The following is a 17,198-nucleotide window of genomic DNA, read 5'->3' as shown; positions in this document are numbered from 1 at the left end:
TTTCAAAAAGGAAACATTTTTATGCTAACCCTTGCAGTGCATGCACATCTATTATAAGAATCACTTTATCAATCAGCAACTGCCAATAAGATATATTTAACATGAATTATACCAATCCTGCAAATTCCTTTACTGGATTTAGTAGCTCCCCCCCCCCCCCCCCACCCCCGGAAGAGCAGATCAATTTTCAATTTAATTCAACAGTATATAATTTCAGTTCCTCCTGAAATGACCACTAAAATAAAATTCAGATATCTTCACATTCACTGGAATACAATATATGCTTATGAGCATCTCAGAATATTATAACAAGCATTTCCAAAATTTGAGACTTCTGAGAAAGAAGAAAGATTAATTTTCTGCTTATTATCTTAGTTGTAGTTTTAAATTATTCAGTCATTTAGAGGAAATTTACAATGTACATAATAAAAGCAATGTACAGTACCTTCCTGAGTCATTCTTCACAATGCTGCAAGCAGTATAAACTGTTTTCACTAGAATGAAAGATAGACAATTTGTTGCATGCATATCTTGACCATAGCAATGGTACAAAAAGCTACATAAAATCAGCAATAAAGAATACCAGATTGTTAAGAAATTAAATAAAGCTTTGTCTGAATATGTAATTGTTACTTTCATTGATAAAATGTTGGTAATAATACTTAAAATTCTGTCACACTATTTTGGTATGATTAATTATTGATGTAAGATGAAAAATTATATAAATTGGCTAAGTATCATAAATGTTATCTTAAAGGACAGAAATTACACTGATCTGAACTTTTGAAAGGTAACATTTAAAAGAAAAAGAGAGGCTTGTTCAAAGGGTCAGAGATACAGTTAAGGTTTAATTTCTGAACTACTACTCTTATAATACATTTCAATGTCCCTTTTTGTACAATAAATAACAGACAGTGCAATGGAGCAATTTTCCTTCAACAAACCATGGGCTGTGTCATGGTTTAAACCTGACTGGCATCCAAACACCACACAGCAGCTTGCTCATCCTCCTCCACCCCAGGGAGTGGGGAAGAGAATTGGAAGGATAAAGGTAAGGAGAGTCATAGGTTGAGATAAAAACACTTTAATAATCGAAATAAAATTAATTTTAAATAATAATGGTAGTAATATTAATAATAGTGATAGAAAATACAAATGAGTAATGTACAATGTGATCGCTCACCACCTACCAACCGATGCCCAGCCCATTCCCAATTAGCAACCACAGACAGTGAGAATTCCAAAACCACAATCCCAGAAGCAAGAGAACTTCCCAATCAACTCTCATCTATATAGTGACCATGACATTGTATGATATGTAATATTCCATTGGTCAGTTTGTGGCTGTTGCTCTGGCTATGCTTCCAGCTTCTTGTGTACCCGTGCATTAGCAGGGCATAGGAAATTGAAAAGTTCTTGATTTCTTATCAACAACTAAAAAGTGCATTATCAATATACTTATACTAAATCCCATACTAAATCTAAACCACAGCACTATTCTAGCTACCAAGAAGAAAATATTAGCTCTATCCCAGCCAAAACCAGGACAAGTTTCTCTCCGAAAAAGGCTACATTCTGAATACAGTATTTGAATTTAGATTTATCAACATGTGTGAAAAACAGCAGTTGACTCTGACCTAATAAAGCACAACTGAATTTTTTTAGCTAACAATTCTCTAATTTGTCCAAAGTGTCTTTGTACTATTTCATTAACTTTGTTCTTCAGTAAGTACCTAAAAGAAAATAATGTACTCTGCTCAATAAGTTTGCTGTACAATGAGGGAGGAAAAAATCGAATTTATTAGCTGTGTCACTGCAGAAGGTTAAATCTGTTAGTTCACCTTCTTGGTTTATCTTAAATATATTTGTTCATGGGAAGCTGATAATACAAATTTACCTTTTGAAAGTGATCATGTTGATAGGCTTGACTGCATTAAAAGTTTTTTCTTCATATTCTAGAGACTCCATCCAGGCATGTAGTTATTTGATAGATGGAGAAACACTGTCCAGGAACTAGGAAATGTCTTACAAAATAAAGATTGGATTAAAATGATAACATTCTGCTTTCTTAAAGCATTAAGGATGGAGGTAAGAATTATGAGTACATATTTCTTCTATTTAATATCCTTATGTTTATGGGATGGATTGACCTTGGCTGGCTGCCATGTGTCCATCAGGCCACTCTATCAATCCCCCTCCTCAACAGGAGAGTGGGAGAAAATACAATGGAAAGCTCACAGGTGAGGGAGATCACTCAGCAGTTACTGTCACTGGCAAAACAGACTTGATTTAGGGAAATTAATTTAATCTATACATTGATTTAATCTATTGTCAATTAATAACAGACTAGAATAATGAAAAATAAGAACAAATATAAAAACGTCTTCCCATCACCCTTCTTCCTTCTTCCCAGGCATAACTTCACTCCCAACTCTTGTACCTCCTCCCCCTGAGCAGCACAGAGAGATGAGGAATGGGGACTGCAATCCGTTGTCTTTGTTATTGCTATAACTGTGTAGCCTGTAGTCTGGTTTTTGCTATATCACAAGTTTTCATCTTCTCAACAATAGAAGACACTTCCTAAAAGACCTCCATCTGAGTGGATTATAAAGTAACTAATGGAGCAGACACTAGTGCATGTAATTCAGGGGAGATTATCAACTGAATTTCTACAAATTTCCTGTCTTCCTTTTGGAGTTAAAGTCCCTAAATTTGAAACATGAAGGACAGCTACTGAATGCCAACCTTTTCAGTGTCTGTCAGTTTCCATTAGACAATCCCATGCTTTCAATACACGTCCATGCAGCATGACAGATACATGATGAGTGCAAAACAACTATAAATTTCTTGTAGCAATCTTCAGTTTTCTTTGACAATGCAACCTGTTAAGTTAGGTGGCCACTTCAATTTGACCTGAACAAGAACACACACTTCTTTTCTAATCAATTCATAACATACATCATCTATTACTATGACAAAGTCCTTCTGAGCTGCTACCTCTAAAAGACATTGAAGAACTTACTGTTGAATCAGGTTGAGGAGAGAAAAGACAGTCAAAGCTTGCAAGATGTATGAAGCACATCTTTCCTCTACTAGCTCAGTGAGACGTGAGGCAGCAGAGTTTTTCAGCTGCATGCTTTGAGCTGTGCCAGTATGAAGATATTTGGTCCTTGTTTTCCAAGTAATCAGCAAGGACCCTTCTCTGCCTTTTCTGCATTTTGAGCCTTTAGAGTAGGTGGACAGTGACCAAATGGTGAAACTGAGATGACAACAATGAAAGGGAATAACAGTGCATGCAATAACAGAGGAAGGAGTGAGTGGAGAAAGACAAGAAAGTACCATGGCCACAGTGAAAAAGAGAGTAGAAAATAATAAAGCATGATTAAACAAAGGACCTAGGAGGAGCGTGCAAAGAAGAGGTGCATTTTGAGAAAAGATATTTACAGAATAAAAATTATTGAATTAGAAGAAAAATAAATGAGTGGCAGAGAAGATATGAAAAGAAGTAACAGCTTCAAGAGGAAAAATGAGGTCTGGAAGACAAGCAAAAAAAAGTGTGGAAGAGAGCTGCTGTTCTGGTCACTTGTTTACCCAAAGTATATGACGAATCACTGTTCTGAAATTCTCTTCTGGCCTGCTGCAAAGCTGCTCTGAAAAATTTAGTCTCACTTATTTTTACTTTCTTGCCCCATCATTCTCATTGCTCTCTCAGTGGGAACCACAATGTCAAAAACAAGTGAAGTCATCAGATTCCCAGCATTTTATATGGATCCACAAATACAAATACATGTGTGGATAAAAAAATCAGCAGAAACTGGGAAAGAAGGTGGCTACCTGGGAATACTATTACTGAAATATGACTTTGAATAGGTTAGAAGTGTTCCACCTATAAAGACAACATGACTAAAGTTTAGGTAAAGCTTTTCAATTCTCATGTTGTTCCATTTTTATGTATTTTGTTCTTTTCAAAATCTTGTCATCACCAATGCAGCAGAATCACACTTGAAATAAATTGAAAAATGTAATGAATGATCACAACAAAATATTTGATACTTGACATGCAGAACAGGAGTAAAAGATACAATACGTTAGTCTATGTCATTGTGTTTTGAGACAATCAATTCTGTAACTCATATTATCATGGAAGCAATTTCTGTGGAAAAAATTGCATTACTTTCTTTAATGAAGCATGCACATAAGTGTATAAACAGCAATAGATTAACGCTTTATATTCTCAGAAAATTCAGATGCACTGTTGTTGACTGGTGTTTGCTCTGTAAAAGCAGACACATATTTGCTACACAACATGCTTAACCTAAACGATTTTAAAATAATATTTAAAGTAACCCAGTCCTTTCATTAATGCCACTCTGGAGATGAATTCAGCCATTTTCAACTTTTTCACACATACCTTGAAAAGTGTGTAAACCCCTGAAACATTGGTTAGGCTATTTAGATAATTTTTTAAGAGATTGCTGAATAACATATTTTACAGATACCCTATATTTGACATTTGATATTCAGCACACAAAGCATTCAATACAAATGAATTTCTGTGAATATTTGCTACAAAATGAACAAAACTAAGTTCCCCAAATCTTAAATAATTTTAGGCTATTCTTACATTTTGACAATTAAATTTAAGCAACCTCAATAAAATGAAATATTAATGTGTCATTTTATTTCCAAATGTATAATGTTACCTATATTTATATCTTTCTCATGTAATTTGACAGAAATTTCACAGATAAGGTGTGGTAGTTTGTTTTTCTCTCCTTATAGCCTCCTTGTTCTTGTTTATATCAAATACCGATATTGAGTGGCTTTCCTGATTTTTAGGAAGTAAGGCAAACCTTAATAATTGGCTTTAAGAGGAAGTATTTGGCATATTAACACTTCTGCACATTGACAAACGATTCTGAAACAGAACATCTCCAAGTTTAGAACTACAGTTTTCATGTGCTACTTATATAATTTAAATGTACAGAGGAAGTCATATGCCAAATTATTTTGGCTGATCTCTGTGTTCTAATTAGAGACCAGCTTGAGCTGTAAATTTTTGATCTAAATGCATTGTACAAAAGTTTGAGAATTTTTGAAAGTAAGCTGGTTTAGTTTTAGTCTTATCTGTCAATAATATATTGCTGAGTTATGCAAAAAAACTACGCAAAAAGTTCTTAGTTATGTGAACTTATGAAATTGAGAATGTATTATAAAATATGTAATGAACAACTATTTGAAGACTAATTAAATATGAGCATGAAGTGCTAACGTGTTTTTTTAAGTGCTTTCTGTTATTATTATTTATACCACAGTAATGTCTGGAGAGTTCAGTCTAGGACCTGTTAAAAGAGATACTATACTAATGCTAGCAATAAAAGACATTTGTTCCCGTGAACATCCAGAATTATGACAAAAGCTTAAAGTAAAAGGAAATTAGAAAAAATATAGAGGACCTTATGTTTAATGATTATTGGTTTCACTGAACATACAGATAACCCTCCAAGTAAGTTATGCTACATTAAATTCTTAATTTGAGAACCCTAGACAGCGTTCGAAAACAGCATTGTCTGTAGAATAGATCAAGGGGATGATGATTACTGAGGAAATTAGTCCTTTTTCTGCTTGGGGTGTTACATGATTGTGACTGTGATTATGGTAATACTTCATGTGTTTAATAACAGTATGTTCTAGCAGATATCTCAAATAGTACGAGAATAAAAAGGCAAAAGCCAGAAAGTTCATGTATTCACTGTGCTCTGTTCCTCAGTCCTGTCACTCAGGCATGTTTCTCAACATCATGGATTTTCTCACTGGACTGTACAATGTAAACTTTGCTCGCTCTTCCAACCTAGTAGTTTAGTAAAGTAAATACTCCACCATGTTGTCCACTTTCAACAAGATATGCAGCATTAAAAACAGTGGTTATCCACCAGCAGGAGAATTAGAATTAAGATACTAGGTTATCCCATAAACAATAACCTGACATCCTAAAAACCAGCAGATAAATGATCAGTTCCAGCTGAATGCAGTTTCCATACCACAATGGCTTTAATGGAGATTAGATTGGAGTAAGTTATAGCTTCAAAATAGTAAAGCAAGTATTTGTGTTTTTTTTTTCAAATTAGATATTCAAAATAAAATCTGCAAAAAAGGGTTTTTTTTTTTCTGTTTTAATATTTTTAGAAGGCTATTGGATACTATTTGTACTAAATAAGAGGATTAGAGAAAGAAGTAATTTTTTACGTGGGATTCTGAAAAGAATCTGTAACTATAGTTTCAGGATACATTTTAATATTCCAGAGATTTTCCCTGAAGTACTCGACCAATCATTTCCTTTCTAGAATTGTTATAGAGGTGGCTGGGTTTTTAATTATATCACAAGCACCTCATTCCCTAATCTGAGACTATGTTTTCATGTCCTTTAAATCTTTTAGAGATTAAATATTTTTTATTTGGAAAAATAATATACATCATATGTTCTTCTATTATATAAAATTAAGACTTTTATTGGTACAAAATAAGAGATGTTCAAGTCTTTTAAAATCTACCCTTTCATTAAGGCTGCTCCACACCCACACAGATCCTAGCGTGTACTGGGCTCTTTGGTTATTCTGACCCAGGTGTCCCGATTCAATGTCAGAGAAGGTTTTGATACGATCCCAAGAGTGAGATTAAGACACAAACGAGGTTGGGTGCTGTACAACCTTTTAAACTTTATTCCTATAACAAGGGGTAATAGCAATAAGACAGAGAGAAGAAGAAAAGGTCAGAACAAGTAAACAAACAACTGGAAGAGATGCAGCAAGATCAGAAACCACCACCACGAATCCAATGACTTCCCATTGGTTTGGTCTCAGTGCAGGTGATGAGGAATTCTGAGAAGGCAGTTCAGTTGATGTTGAATTCTGCTGAGACGAGTATGCAGTCCTTTCATTTTCCCAGTCCCCATGATTTCTCTGAAGAGTCCGCCCATTTCCACGGAACTCATTGTCATACGTGCTGCCCCATGTTCCTCCATGTGCGCATGCCTAGGTGTTTACAGTAGTTGCACTGGAGGGGGTTGACCTGCGGTGCCTTTAGCCTCTGCACATCTTCCTCACCCCAACTTTCTCTCTACCCAGCCTCACTCACAAAAACACTTTGGTAGGCGCTACGAAGGATATTGTTGTTCCAACTTCGGACAGATACAGTGGTTTCTTTGGGGACATTTCATCTCTTACAAGAGTGTATTCCTCCACGGCAATAGGATGTTGAGGCCAGGAAGCGGTAATGGTCCAGCAGCAATGTCAAGACAAACACAGTCCAGCACAGTCTCTTACACCAGGACTTTGCACTTGCCTTTGTTAAACTTCATAGTGTTCTTGCTAGTCCACTCTTTCAGCCTGTCCTGGTCTCTCTGAAAGATGCCTTTCCCTTCGGATGTGTTTACCCAACCACCCAGTTTAGTGTCATGAGCAGACTTGGTGAGGGTGTTTTCAATCCCATCATCTAGACCATTTATGAAGATCTTGAAACAGTGTGGGGTCCAGTATCAATCCCTGAGGGACCCCACTTGTAACAGGTTACCAGTCTGAATAAAAACTATTGATCTCCATGCTCTGAGTACTATCTGTTAGCCAGTTTCTTGCCCATCTCACAGACCATCTATCCAATCTGTATTTTGCCACTTTGTCCAAGAGAATGTTTTGGGAAACTGTGTGCTTTTTGGGGAACACTTTGCTGAAGTCTGGGTAAACAAGTCTCTAACCAAGTAACAAGCAATAGAACAAGAAGTAATGGCCTCAAGTTGCGCCAGGGAAGGTTTAAACTGGATATTAGGAAGCATTTCTTTACAGAAGGGGTTGTTAGGCATTGGAATGGGCTGCCACAGGGAGGTGGTGAAGTTCCCATCCCTGGAGGTGTTTAAGAATTGGGTTGACTTTGCACTGAGGGATATGGTGTAGTTGGGAACTGTTAATGTTGGTTTGATGGTTGGACTGGAAGATCTTCAAGGTCTTTTCCAACCTAGACTGTTCTGTGATTCTGTGTGACCAGTCCCTCCTCCACTACTGGTGTGTTGACACATGCATGGTTGTAGCTATCCTGATCTTGTGACCTGGGGTCCACCTATGCTGGTAAAGGCAGAGGCAAAGAAGCTACTGAGAACCTCTACCTTGCCAGCATTAATAGCAACTAGTTTTCTTGCCCTGTTTAGTAACGGAGGTATGTCTTCCCTTATTGCTCATATATCTGAAGAACCCTTTCTTTACTTGATAACTTTGGCTATTTCCAGTTATAGCTCAGCCTTATCCTTCATTAGTGCATCTCTGCATGCCCGAGCAGGATTTTTGAAGTCCTTGATAGCTATTTGGATGTATTTCCATAGCCAGCATGCTTCCTTTTTGCTTTTAATTTCACCCAAAAGCTCGTTGTTAAGCTAGGATAGTCTCTTGTACTGCGGTTCATGTAGTGACCTTCCTATCTTAACACAATTGTTCAACAAATTTAATTCTGAACACATTAATGTGAATTTGGAAAGAATGAAAGGTTTTAAAGTTACAACAGCTTTTATCACAATATGAATAGACATCAAGCTCTTTGCTTACAGGCTCAGATAAGGGTGATTTTTTTCTACATTTGAAGTCTGTTTAGTTGGTCCTGAAACTACTTTTAACCCACAACACTCAAAAGAGTATTAAAAAAAAAAAAAATCCTCACTAAATATAACTTTTAAATCTTCAGTGTGCACTTCTGAAGATCATTTGTGACAGATATTTCAAATGGAAGAGATATCATAGCCTTTTCTGTAACATTCCTCAGCTTTGAAGGATGCATGGGTGCTCTTTTCACTACAAAAAAGCTGTGGGCTTGTAAAAGAATACAGCTGGAGGTACTGCAAATAAACATTGTCAAAACCAATATTGTGGTTATGATTCTTCTTTAGCAGTTCTGTAAACAAGAAACATCTATTGTGATTTACTGCAGCAGCACCTTTGTGAAAGAAGATAAAGGAAGAAAATAATCATGCTTTCTGTTCTAAAAATATTCTTTCCTGTGCTCCTAATGACAGATATTATTATTGAAATTTAAAATATATCTGAAATGCTGTATGTACCATGTTTTATTTCAAAAAGGGTATCAGAGAAGTAGCAAAGGTAAATGAAGAATAATGAGATGATCACAAATATAGAACAGCTTCCTTGTGGGTAGAGATTAAATGAATCAGTGACAGAAGTATTTATAGGTAGAAAGCTATATAATAAAGAATAACAAGGAAGAGGCTGGGGGAAAAATAAAAAAAAGAACAAGTCCTAGTGATTCCAAGTAGCATGCTTAAAACAAAAAACAATCTTTTTCACCACAATGTGAAAAGAACTTAGGTGAGAAATTGTCACAGTATAACAAGTACATAAAATAAAAAGGTTAAAGAAGGAACTAAGAAATTAATGAAGGAAGTTAGTAGTGTCAAAAGCAATGACCTACATACAACCTCCATCTCTGGAAGTACTTGATGTGCTGATTCCCAGAGTCTTAAAGAAAAGCAGAGAAACAATTAATTTTTTCTCATCTTCTTCCTTATATTTTTACTCTAAACATCTGCATACTGGACACTTCTGTAGTCAGAATTCTGAACTGGATGGAAAATTGCGATACAATTTGGAAGTTCTTATGTTCATGTAATATTTATTGTTATAAATCCATAGAAGGTCATGTATTAGCTGGAGAAATTTTTTTCCTGCCTAGTGCCATTGAAGTTTTTTTTTAAAAGATCTACTTTAATTTAAATTTAATAAAATTTTTAAATAATGTGCTTTAGTTTAAAGTTCACTTCTGCATCTGAACATTGCTGATAAACTAGACTATATTTAGGACTCCATTGCAGAGGATCTCAAAATAAACAGGAAAAACACTTAAAAACAAAATTTATTTTAGGTACTCCAACAATCATTAATAAATGACTAATTTGAATGTCCATGAGAGGAAAGGTATTACTACACAATCAATACAAGGAATTCCTAGGAGTTAATGACAACTCAGAATGCACAATCACTAACCTAAAAGTGAAGCCTCTCTCCAGTGAGGAGTTTTTCTTGGGCAGCATCCCAGCCCAAGCAGACTCTTCAACCACAACCTTGCTTCTCCAAGAACTGGATGAAAATTACTCCCCCAGGGAACTGCATTTATACCCGAGCTGAATCTGACCTGTGGTCAGTATCGGCTCTTACTGGCTGAGGGCCCCAATTACTCTCAAGACCTGAGAACAAGAGTACAAAAAAGAAATCAGCAGCCACTATATCTCAAGAGCCAAGAAGACCCATCTCCATCAGGGTGGGTGCAGCTCCCACAGAGTCATCATTTTTTAATTTGGGAAGTTACTTCTAGATTTATTTTACACAGCTAAACATACTAAAATATATTACACAAGAAAAAATTCTGTATACTGTGTTTTAGTTTTAGTCTACAAATGACAAAATATAATGGTCTCACAGAGCTTTTAATAATCATTTACTTTCCATAACTTTATTATTGCTTTACATTCACAAGATGTTACATTTACTAGGGGCCAACAATTGTGTGCTGATGTCTATTTAAATTATCATAGTCTTCTTTTTACTGAATCTCTATTAAAATAGTGACGATGTCAGTACAGAAAACATCAGTTGAGATAATGGGAACTACCTGTAAGATGGTGTTATGAGTTTAACTTTTATAATGACTGCATGCTTGAGAAACCCTTTTAGTGTAAATGAAGCATACCTGAAGTAATGCAGGCAGAAACTGATGTCATATAAAATACTCTAAAAGTCAGGTAGCCATAGCTTATGTTAACACAGAATGGTTAAATCTGAAAAGCACAACATATTAAATGTAAATATGCATACAACAGAAAACCCTCACACACACACACAAGACAAATAAACAAACAAAAAACAACAAACAAACAAAAAACCACCACCAAAAAAAAAAAACAAAGCCCCAAACCAAAACCAAACCAAAACAACCAAACCTAACCGAAATGAAAGTAAACTTTCTTTCTGGCAATGTTCAGAAAATAGAGCAGGCAAAGACTATTTTGTTTGCTAAAGGAAGATATACCATTAAGAGAAATAGGAAGGGAAAGAAAAGAACGAAAATTCATATTACAGTGAGAGAAAATCAAAATAGCACCTTCTTATGAAGTAACATTAGGTTCAAATAAATGTGCACAGACACAGTTCCCATTTCTTTTTACTCCTCTTTCTTAATATGGTTAGATTTTCAGATTCTTATACCCAGGCAAAAATGTGTTTTTAAAACACTATATTATGTGTTTAGGATCAAGGTAAGCTAACAAATATGATTTCTTGATCTTTGTTTCATGTTACATCATCACTTTGAGATTATGATGTCTAAAAGAGATATCTGTGACCATAAAGCAAAACTTAATCTTTTTTTAGTACATGTTGCCAAGAAAGCCTAGGTGATGCTGTTTGTAACTTCCTGACAGTTCAGAGAAGCTTTTACAGTCTGGGAGAAACAGCGTAAGAAATTGTTAGATTTTACCTACATTTGCCCTTTCAACTATATGAAAAAACTCCTGTAGCTTGAGAGGAAATAAATAGTAAAACTGCTTGAGCTTATAACTTGATTTAGAAAAGTCAAGGTAATGCTGTGTTTTGAAAAGCCATCTTTGCATTTATTTCAAATTACACCTTTTCACTTACATAAATTTCTAAGAACTGGATTAGACTATATCTAACATAACTGCTTTGGTGATAGCTGTCATTTGAATATTCACTTTAAATTGTTTCAGTCTCAAATCTGATGTTATGTTAGAGAAAGTGCACAGGAGTCATGGAAATCTCCAGCTTTATCTCTCAGACCTCCTGATTTATTACATTTTACTACATTTATATCATTTATCTATGATAATGTTTTAGTCCATGTCTAGATTTTATCTGATTTTACTTTTTTTCCTACACCTTCACACTTTTTTTTTTTTTTTAATTTTTATTTTTTATTTCAAATAATGGCTACAGATATAGATATGAACCAGTGAAGTGCTTTCTGTGTCTTTAAGACAATGAATAAAATGTGACAATATTTAATTTCTTCAGGAGCATGGTAGGGGCAGGTATTCTCAAAGAAAAGTAGAGAACATCTCATTTTTGAGAAATTCAGTGGAAGAGGGTTTTGTATCACTTGTTAAAAATATTTTTTACCTGTCACTTATTAAATTATATCTCGACCCACAAGTTTTTCTAGCTGTTGCCCTTCCAATTCTCTTTGCCATTCTTCAGGGGGAAAGTAAGCAGGTGGCTGATGAGTGTTTAGCTGCTTGCTGACATCAACCCACCACTGTCAGTCATTCTAATAATTTGGTTCTGATCTCTATATCATCCATCTTTAAATTGCTAATAGAATTTTAACTTTCTTCCTGTTCCTTAGGACTTTTTAAATAAAACTTTTTGAATATTAGCATTAAAATTCAGAGGAATTATTTCATTAGGTGCTTTGGGTGGCAGGTGACAGTTAAAATCTCTAAGATTGATGGCTATCATTTACAAACAACTCTATGTTCTCAGATGTGCGAAGGTAGATTGTCTATTTTCTTGTAACACTTTTGACACTAAGTGATAGAATACAGTGGCTCTGACTTTGATTCCCTCTATGTATGAAGCCATGCTCTTATTTTAAAATTTCACTTGAAATACTCATTACCAGTATGTTAAATCTAAATTGATTCAGAATATAATTTGGTCATTCAAATGAGTATTTGAAATATAACAGCAAACAGGAATCACAGGAACTATTGAAATTTCAATAATTTTATTGTGGAAATGCGTTCTCCTTCAGTGCCAAACCTCTTCAATTATTCCACAAGTTTTTCAGTCACATGCTGTTTGTCCTCTTTTCAGTGTGCTTACTTTTTGGTCACACACCATTTTGCATTCATTATGAGAAGAAGCATACCATGCACAGAATGATAAAGAAGTTTATGAAGAACATTCAGTGACTGATAGGCCCAAAGGGTTACACCTGTCAAAATACATTCCATAAAGTACTGTGGTGTAATAAACTATGATGTGACTCACTTGACATAATATAATATGTCACTTATTAAATTAAATGAACAAATGATAGATTAAATCTAGAAAAAGCCTAGTAGGGAAAAAGTTACAAATTTAACTTCTAGTTTTATAAGAAAGATTATAATCTTTTCTAACATACTATGTTCACTGGATAACAGATTGGTGTCAGATGAACTCTTTAGAAGTTCAAGATAACTGGTATTCTATGTACTCCCAGGGTGCTGAATACATCCTGCCTAATGTCAGGCATTAAGACCACCATCTTGTAGGAACTACTCCCAGCACAACAAATATCCAAGGTAAGGTATGGATGTAACTTCTTGTAAAAATAAAAAGAAGTGGACAATGCACAACAGATTCACAACCCAATTAAGACAATATTATACAGTGAAGTATTCAGAGAGATTTTATCCCTACTTCCTGAATACAAAGTCAATAGTTTGATCTGTGAGTTTAAATTATTAGCCTAACCGTAGATGAAAGAGATCTTTCGTCAACCTTGAGTGAGAAAAAAAATTCAGACAGGTAACACTTTTTCAGCTACACAATATAGCAGAAGTCTGTATTATACAAATACAGTAGACCCCAGAAGTTGTTAGAAAACAATTACTGCTGGATTCAGGCAAGAAAGCAAAACATCACTCATATCTACCGGAATCAGACAAGCAAAATATATGGGAAAGAAAATTGCTCAAAATACTCTGTGAAGTCTTGAGGAGAACTGATTTGTATGGATTTGTGTGTTTTGTTGTACGACAAACAACTCTGAAACTTGAAGCAGCATCTTGTAGCTACATCTATTTACTTTCTATTATTATTGTTATTGTTATTATTATTTTACATTGCTAGAAATTCAAGGGATTCTTCAGACATTTTATAAACCACTGGTCCAGGTAAAAGTTAGGAGTGGTCCATGCAAAGTCATACATCATTAGTACCAAGAGGTTCCTCATTAGCTCTGCTGATTTTGAAAATGTAACCTTATGCTGAGGTTAGGATTGCTTTTGGCACTTAATCATGACAATGTACTATTTTACTTCTGCTTCCATGTCTAGCAAAGCAAACTATTGAAATACATTTAATACTGATTTCTGAGATGCAAATACTATCTCTCTCAACTTGCACCAGATACATAGTCTTGTCTTCTGACATAATAATAAAAAAACCCCAAACCTACAGTAAGCAAAACAATTACTGCTAAAATCCAAGCAAATAAACACAAATCAGTCAAGATATGTAAAGAAAATATTGACACCCATTTAAAAGCTACAGCATTTCTGATATATTTTATGACAATGATGAATACTGAATAATGATTGTTCAAAAAGATATGCAAAATATAATTAAACACATCTTCGAACAGGAAGTCTAAAACAGCATGAGATCATGCAGTTATCTGACTTCCCTACATAAAAATGGCTGTATTGCAGAGTGTATTGAAATATAAGTTTTCACAAATACTTTTAAAGCATGCTTAAATTTTTCAATGTGATAAATACCTGAATACCTACTTTGTATCTGGCCTTATGTATACATATATATCTATATATTTTTATGTGTGTGTATTTGATAATGAAGCCAATATTGCTTATTGAAATGGAAAATATCCTTTAGAATTATTAAACTAATATATCACTGCAGAGAGGTGTGAGCATTCCTGCCTGTGTCTCCATATATTAAACCAGTGACTATTAAAATTAATGATTTTAGGTAGAAGAACGTAACTTGTTTATTGAATCTGTGGCTCACATACGCCAGAGGAGCTCCTACCTGGTAAGGCATGTTTGTCACTGTGTGCTATGAAAGATGCAAATGCAGCCTTGCAAGGGAACTATGTAGCAGTTGCTTGCTGTGTGATTGCCCCATTACTGAGAGCTGCCAACTGACAGTGTGACTAACCAGGGAAAATATTCTAAGAAGTAAGAACTGATCTTTGACATGCTATTTCTCTCTTGTTGCCGTGTGCATCTCAGTGTAGAAAAGACCCTCACCCTAGCTAGGACAGTATAACTAAGTTAATTTAAAATAAGGTATTCATATAAAATGGTAAAATCTAGAAATCTATGTGGGAAATGCAATTTTTTGATGAAATTACTACCAAACCCATAATACTCTGAGGCATATAGGAAGAAAATAATTGCCTGATGTGTAAGTGAAATATAGAAGTGCAGAAGGGATTGTGCCGCATGGTGGATGCAAGAAATAGGTCGAGAATCCTTATTTTTTTATTATTTTTTATGTATTAATACAAGATTTTCTTGGGAACTGTGAATACCTAATATTGAGTTTGTTCTGGAGGAATACAGGGACTCAAGATGGGATTTCAGCCACGTTGTCTGGTTGGCCCCTACACTTTTATTTTACAGAGTCATGAACTTTTCAGAAGCTGGCATCAAAGCAAAGATGAGATTATTACTTTAAAAGGATTGAAAATTGAAAAGATTGAGATGAAACTGTCTTTCTGTAACAGCAACAGAGAAATAGTTATTTGTGTTTGCTGAAGACAGAAAAGGAAGTCATGCCTCTGCTGTTTCCTCATTTAGAAGTGCATATACTTTTGCCTGATTTCAGCTGTTTTCTGACTGGAGGGAGATGAGTTCCCCAGCAGCAGTGATGGGGGTGCCTGAACACCTCTCATTGAGCTGTAGCAGCAACAAGAATGGTACAGAGATTTGGCAGTAACTGTGCGAGGGGATGTGAAAGGGTCCAAAAGCTCTGTCTGAGATTTCATTGGGCCTCTGGAGTCATGGCACCTGTGGTCTGCCTTGTCACTGTGGGAAAGTGATGATGTGTCACAGAGGACATTGCCAGGTACCAGCTGGAGTAACCTCAGAGACCTAACCCAGATGAAGCACCAGAAGGGAAATGTGTCTGCCCAGGCACTCGGCCATCAGGAGAATGAGCAATGAGGGTAAGCAAGCAGGCAGTGTAATATAAGAGATAGTAAACACAAAGTGGAAAGATTCTTTGGAGTGGACCTTGGAGAGGAAAAAACCTGAAAACCATATACACAATTGGAGTCTGCACTCAAATACTTGTTTGGGATTGACAGTCCCAAAATTGGCAAGAGGAGGAAGAGACCTTCTTCTCATGCAGGTGTGCTTTCACAGAATAGGTATAGGGTACTGGCAACAGCTGAAAAAGAATAAATCTCAGGGTACTATTAGACCTGCTTGAGGTTGATCCATCTGTTAGCACCAACAAGAAACAATGCAGTATAATGGATGGAGACATCCATCTGTCAACCATATTTTCTGTCTTAGAAAGTTTATTGCCTGCCAGGAGTTCAGATCCGGAATGTTTGCAGAGGCATTGCCAAGACTTATCTGTCTTTCCGATGGCTATATGGCACCAGTGGTACTGTCAGGGGAGACCCTGAGCACATCAAGAGTGACTACAGAATTATGACAAAGTACCCTTTGACTGACTAATGGGATGATATAGAGAAGATTGATCCAGATTCTTCTCAGAAGTTCACAGTGAGAGGTCATGAGGCAATGGCTATGATCTGGAACAAGAAAAATTCCAGTTATAGAAATTATATTTTCACCATGAGGGTGATCAACCACTTGAACAAGTTGCTCAGTGAATTTGTGGAAACTCTATCCATGGACACGTTAACAATTGGCTTTATATGATCCTGAACAATTTTTAAATGCCAACGTAGCTTAGAGCACAGTATAGTATCTCATAAACAAACAATACTGATTATGGTCTTTAATGGTTTAGGTAACTGACAGCTATTTCTTAAGCAGGAACTTTATATCAGTGCCCTCAGTTCTCACTAAACAGGCCTAGGTTTTTTTCCCATAAATTATATGGCCAAAGCTCAGTTATCTCTTTCCCCAGACCAGATAGCAAACTAATCTGTTAGCCCACTGCTTGTTTCTTTCAACTATTAGGGTCTCATCCTGGATGACTTATTTTTCTCCTAACCTCAAGTAATTTAAATTGCTGGCATAAAGAAATACAAGACATCACTGTGGAGGAAAACTGTATGTTTAAATTGACAGTGATAGAAGAACTGGGGCACATAAGAAAGCAAGCTTAATAGGCTAACAACCTTCCTAATGACTGATACATGGTCCTTGAGTTCAAACATACAGGAGAAGTGAGAAGGAACTGAAGAGTGAGACGCAGCAA

The sequence above is a fragment of the Athene noctua genome, chromosome 1 (assembly GCF_965140245.1).
Source record: "Athene noctua chromosome 1, bAthNoc1.hap1.1, whole genome shotgun sequence".
Taxonomy (NCBI): domain Eukaryota; kingdom Metazoa; phylum Chordata; class Aves; order Strigiformes; family Strigidae; genus Athene; species Athene noctua.
Note: the sequence above shows the minus strand (reverse complement) of the source record.